The sequence below is a fragment of the Camelus dromedarius genome, chromosome 15 (assembly GCF_036321535.1).
Source record: "Camelus dromedarius isolate mCamDro1 chromosome 15, mCamDro1.pat, whole genome shotgun sequence".
In the NCBI taxonomy this organism is placed as follows: Eukaryota; Metazoa; Chordata; class Mammalia; order Artiodactyla; family Camelidae; genus Camelus; species Camelus dromedarius.
The window spans coordinates 46,838,253-46,844,795 of NC_087450.1; the positions used below are offsets into that span (position 1 = coordinate 46,838,253).

General features: G+C 44.3%; 1 long non-coding RNA gene across 1 annotated transcript; it reads left to right on the top strand.

The window, feature by feature from the left end:
• The first annotated feature begins 662 nt into the window (after positions 1–662).
• Positions 663–6,154, top strand: LOC116157431 (uncharacterized). Its single transcript, XR_004141474.2, has 3 exons — positions 663–920; positions 1,494–1,554; positions 4,775–6,154. It is a non-coding gene; the product is annotated as an uncharacterized LOC116157431 (long non-coding RNA).
• Positions 6,155–6,543: the final 389 nt, after the last annotated feature.

A 6,543-nucleotide genomic window follows, 5' to 3' on the forward strand; every position in this document is an offset into this window, starting at 1 on the left:
AGCCATGAGTATGTACCATTTCATTTTAAACCATTTTACACTAAGATGATATTGTAAACATTCCCTGTGTTTCTGCAGCTCTGGCAATAGTCACTTACCTGCTACACAGCGCTCCATCTTGGGGGTGTGAAATCGTTTACGTAACCATTCTCCTTACTAGATCTTTTGAGCCATTGTCAATAATGCCATAAATGAACATTATTATGCATATAGCACTTTTTTCTTTTGAACTATTTCATTAGAATAAATTCCCAGGGAGTGGGAGTACTGGGCGTAAGGTTGGAGCACTGTAGCTATATTGTGTGTTATTAATTTAATGTTATGATACCTTTATTATGGCCTTTTCCAGCGTAGACTGGCTTTTCCCGAACCTAGCGAAAATTGTCTGCTGTGCCTTTCAGCATTCAGATCTGTAGGAAAAACCAAGGACACCCCCACCTGTTTCTACCTACACAATGTCACCTGGGATTTGAGTGGCAGAACGCAAGGGCAGCAAAGTTCAGCGAGAGGCGCTGTCAACCGCGTCACCCTCCCCCGAGCCTTGGCGGGCGTCCCGGGACCTCGCTGCCCCGGCGGGCGCCCACGACCTTCTCCCCAGCGAGACAAGGCGGCAGAGGCGAGGAGGGGCGTGCGACTTTCCGGGAAACAGAGCGGCACTTGCTCACTCTTCGGCGCTCCTTTCGGAGCGGCAGAAAGCCGTTTCTAGAACACACTGGATTCGGTTTAAAAAGCGCCTGACAAAGCGCGGCGTCCTTCGGGCGCCGGGTGGGGAGGGCCCTGGGTGATAGGCCCCCACTTCTCCGGGGAGATCGCCGCCCGGGAGGCGCGGCAGGGTGGTCCCGGGGCAGCGGCTCTTCCAGAGCTTTCTGCAGGCCCCGGGCCACTGTCCCGGAGTGAGCGGCCGCCGCGCGGAGCCTCAGGTGAGCGCTTCCAGGGCCGGAGACGCCACCGCCGGCCGGCTGGACGGCCTGCGGGCGCTAGGGGCCGCCTTCGCCCGCCGGGGGTGTAGTGTTTTATATTTTATTTTATTCTGTTTGTATCTTATTTTATTAATTTATTTTATTATTAAAAAAACCTTAACGTTTACTTTTATTTTTTGTTTTATATTTTTATCAATTTTTATTTTGCATTTTATTTTTTATTCCAAATTCTATCATTTTTTCAAGTGTTTTTTTTCTGTTTTTACGCTTATCTTTTTTTAAAAACTCTTTTTTGGAGGGGAGGTAATTAGGTTTATTTATTTATTTTTATTATTATTATTTTTTAATGGAGGTGCAGGAGCTTGAACCCAGGACCTCATTCGTTCATGCTAAGCATGCACTCTACCACTGAGCTATACCCTCCCCCTGTATTTTAAATTTTTACATCTTATTTTATATTATTTAAAAAATAATTTTATTTTACTTTGATATTTTAATTTTTTGTTTAATTTTATTCTTAATTTAACTAAAATTTTTATTTAATTTCATTAAAACTTTTTTTTTTTTTTGCAGTTAAGATGTCCAGATAATGTACAGGATGCCCAGTTAAATTTGAGGTTCAGATAAGCAACAGGTAATTTTTCAGCATATGTATATACCCTGTTTGGTATGTCCTGTTTAGTATATGTATGTCCCAAATATTGTCTTGCATTTTAATTTAAATCTGGCAACTCTATTTGTGGTTGAATGCCTTTCTTTGGAGGAAATCTGACTGAGAACCCCAGTATCTAGCAGACAAAGCAAGGTGGTTCGTGTCAACTGGGAGTAGGCAGGAGTGTGTGTCACCCAGTCTCCCAGGTACTGAGCAGGCTCCTACCAGGTGTTGCGGCTTGTACCTGTGAAGGTGTCTTGTACCTGGACAACCAAATGTCTCTCCACAAGCCACTGACAGCCCCTGCGGTCAGTTCACTCCACTGCAGCCCGAGTGATCTTAAAACAACAACAACAACAACAACAGCAAGGACACAATTTGGCACTATTGCAAAAGTTAATACACGCTTATTATAAAACCTCAAATCGTGAAGGTGGACATAAGGTGAAAAGTCCGAGACAGAACCCTCTCTCCCTCATTGGCACCCACCAGGCCTACTTCCCAGAGGTAACCAATTTTTCTGCCTACTTCCATTTTTTTTTCAAAGCATATCAGTGCTTTTACATATATGTGTGTGTATATAGTTGCATATACATATACGTGTGTATGTGTGCAACCTCAAGAAACAAACAACGCAGACATCGGCACATGCACTTTTCACTTGCAAGTGTGCACTGGAGCTCTTTCCCTACTGCCAGAGCCAGCGCCCAGCGCCCTGCGCCCTGGTGTTCCCAGTGATTTGCTCTTGTAAATAATGCTGCAGTGCAATCAATTCCTAGACGTGGAATTGCTGGTTTAATGGGGACGTGCAATTAATATGTTGATAGCTGCCGGCAGTGCCTCTCAGAAAGGCCTTCCAATTTCCATTTCCACAGTCTGCTCGTTCTCCTTGCCCTCACCAACACGGCCTGTCTCTTTGTCACTCTGATAGGTAAAAACTGGCAACTTATTTTGATTTGTATCTTTTAAATTATGCGTTAGGCTGAGTTTTGAATATAGCTGTTATCCACACACATCTCTTTTTTCTTCTGAGTTGCTCTGCCTTCTCTTTCTGCGGGATTCTTTATCTTTGGCTTTTGAATTCTGAGCATTCTTTGTGTTTAAGGAAATTGGAACATTGTCTCTCATATTGTTGCAAATACTTCTCCCAATTTTCCAGTTGTCCTTAGACTTTCTATATTTTTGCCATGAGAGAGTTTTATGCTTTTTAGAATCAAATTAATTAATCTTATCCTTCTTGGCTTATGGAATTATTATCATAATTTTCTACTCTACAGTTACAAAAGAAATATGTTCATGCTTTCATGGTTCGATTTTTGCCTTTAGAGCTTTGAATCACCTGCAGTTTATTTTGATGTGAAGGAGAAAAGTATGGATCCGCATTTGTTTTCCAAGTGGCTAGCCATTTTCCTAGTACTGTTTACCAAGTAATCCGTTTCCCCAACTCGTGGAATGCCACCTTCATCACAGTCTACATTTCCACATATAGTTGGGTGTATTTCTGGATTCTCTATTGTGTTCTATTGATCTTTCTGCCTATTCTTCTATGTGTGCCAAGTCACTTTATTTACTCCAGCTTTATAATATATATATTGTTACCTTTTAAGATTATTTTCAGAAACTTACTATTTTCACTTATATATTTTACCAGTAATAGGTAGGCAGCCTGAAATATGTAATCACAAAAATAATTTAATCAGTTTTTTTTTTTAACTTGTTTTGTTCACAGCCATTGCCTGGAACGGTGCCTGGGACAAGGTGGGCACTCTGATAAAACTTGATTGAATGAAAGAACTAGGCATAAAACTGGCATAAGAGTGGAAGTTCTAGTAGCATCAAGTGTATTACTTTTTATTCCCTTATTTTCTGTCTTCCCTGTTGTCTCTTGTGGAGTCAGGCAACTTGTAGAATGAAAAAAATGTTTTCCTTAAGTTTTTGGTTAGTTTTTCCATGATGGCACTGCACTAAGTGGCCACCAGAGGGCAGGGCTGCCCTACTGTAGGGGATTGCAACCACCAAACCAGTTTTCTTCTGAAGACTTTGTCACATGGAGGTTTAGTTACATGCTTGGGGACCTTCCCGGTGACAGGAATCAATCCCATTTCTCCCTCACCCAGATCTCAGCTCCCCAGATTGAAGGCAACAGCTTTTGTGTGAAGAACACAACCCGTCCCATTGGGCTGTGCACCTTCTCTGAACCAACTTTTTATTTATTGAGTACTGAGCCCCTTCTGAGTACCTTCTCAGTGAATGGGACTCGGTTCCCATCCTCACAGAGTTTGTGCCAGACCTGCTAACCTTCAGAGTCACACAGGCAAACTCAGGCCTAGAAAGATGCCTAGCTTGGCAGCAACAACAACAACAAAATTTAAATTTAGCTTGATTTCAGAACCTGTCTTATTTATTTGTCTATTCAGAAAGCAAGCGGTCCTGGTCTGTGTGGCTGGGGCTTATGGGAGGATCCATCCATTCTCCCCAGATATGCACCAAGGGCCTCTTCTGCACAGGCATTGCTCCAGGCACTGGGAAAACAGCAGACCCTATCCTCGTGAAGCTCACAGTTCGGTGGTGGTGATGACTGAGTGGAGTAGAGGAGACAAATAAGTACAGCATGAAGGTGTTGATGAGCTCTGTGAAGAAAAACAAGCAGGATAAGGGGATTAGGAGTGACGGACCGTGGTGCTATTTTGTATAAAGAGGTCAGGGAAATCTCCAATGAGGTTAATTTTGAGCAGAGATCTTAGTAAAGTGAAGGAGCAGAACTATTGGTCATCTGGGAGAAAGCAGAGGGGACAGGATGTGCCAAGGACCTGAGGCAAGAGTGTGCTCAGTTGGGAATGTATGTGTGTAGTTGGGGGTGTGGGTCCCTTAGGGATGCAAGATCCCACAGACCCTATGGGAGGTGATAGGCTTTGCCTTTTGCTCTGAATTGCTGCATTGAGACTAGTCTGTAGAGGTGCAAGGTGGCTGCAGGGAGACAGGTCATCCAGGTAAATTGATGGTGGTCTTACACCTGGGACCCTCAGTTAATGCTTGCTGAATTGATCTAAGCTGTTCTGGTCAGAACCTGCTTGAAATCATGACCACCTGACCCATGACAGAGATTGGCAAAAGTACCACAGGAACAAAACTTCCAAAGGAAAAACTGCCCTGATTTTGGTGGTTGGGATAAAAAGGAAGATTTATTCTTATTCTTCAACAGGAACGAGAGTTCTAAAGAGGGAAAGGCTCCTGGATAGACATTGAACTTGGCAGAAGAGCTGTCTGAAGCCCAGGATGGCGAGGTGACTCATCCAAGGTCACACAGCAGCTTGGTGGCCACCTGGGATTCCGGAGTGAGGACTCTTGCCCTGCATTGTGTATCTCTTGCTGCTTTGTTCCTTTCCCCGGGATCTCAGTTGGGCCGTCTCTGTCCCCACAGTACAAATCACCCCTTGCCTAGGGTTCTGCCGAGCTCCTTGAGTAACTCTGGCTACTTGCCAGCTCCGTCAGGTCACGCCCAGCAACCACAACCTTGCGGTGTTCTCCCGGGACCCTGAGCCAGCTCCGGTCCTCTTTCCATTTGGCAGGCTCCCTGGTTCTCTCACTCCTGATTCAGGACAGAAAGAGATTTGGTCTGTGACTGATGCTTTCATGCAGTGTTAGTGAGAGGGAGAATTTGAAGTATCCATCACAGTTACAAATGCCTATGCCCTTTGACCTAGAAGTTCCACCTCTAGGATCTTTCTTGTAGAGACACACAGAATCACTGCCGAGGGCACCGTGGTTTAAAATAGCCAGATTTGAAGGGACCCTGCAGCCTGGGGCTCTACCCTGTCCTGGTTCCCTCCCTCTCTGGCCCCTCCTCTGCCACCCAAGCTTTAAATGTGGCTCTTTCTCCAGGCACTAGGCCTCCACTGCCTCTCCCCTCTGTGTGCTGTCTGGGTGTGACTCTTCGTTTCCTTGGTTTTAAACGTCGTCTCTATGCTGACTCTCCCTCCATTAAGCCTGCAGCTCTGACCCCTCAATGGCTCCAGTCTCATTCAGCCAACTCCTTTTTTTATTTGTAAGATATAGTTCACGTACCATAAAATTTGCCATTTTAAAGTGTGTATGTCAGTGGTTTTTAGTATATTCACAAGGTTGCACACCTATCACCACTGTGTAATTCTAGAATGTTTTCATCACTCCCAAAAAGGCACCCTGTACCCATGAGCAGTCACTCCCTGTTACCCTCTCCCCTCAGCCCTTGGCAGCCACTAATCTATTTTCTGTCTGTTTGGATTTGCCTATTCTGTACATTTCCTGTGAATGGAATCATACAGCAGATAGCCTTTTGTGTCTGACTTCTTTCATGTAGCATCGTGTTTTTCAGGTGCATCCATGTTATAGTGTGTATCAGTATGTCATTCCTTTTTGTGTCCAAATAAAATTTCATTGTATACCATAAATATAAACCACATTTTGTTTATCACTGGATGGATATTTCATCAATGGACGGACATTTGGATTATTTTCATTTTGGGGCTATTATGAGTGATGTTGCTGTGAACATTCGTGTGTAAGTGTTTGTATGACTATGTTTTCACTTCCCCTGGATATGTACTTAGGATTGGAATTACTGGGTCATTTGGTAACTCTCTGCTTTGTTTTTTGAGCAACTACCAAACTGTTTTCCAAGGCAGCTGCACCATTTTACATTCTAGCAGTGTGTGAGGATTTCAACCCATGGTCTCTTGAGGTTCCCCCCAAGGGGCTCAGAGGGCTCTCACACTCAATGTGTCAATATCTGAGCACACGCTCTCCTTTGTTGTAATAAATGGCACACCATTGTGCAGGCCAGACACTCGGGGACCACACATCAAGCTGTCTACGTTCTTGACCCCTTCAGCCAATAAGTGCTCTCAATTCTACCCCCTAAATAAATCTCAGGCCTGACAGTCTCTCAACTGCCCACACCCTGTCCACCAACATTACTCACTTGAATGGCCT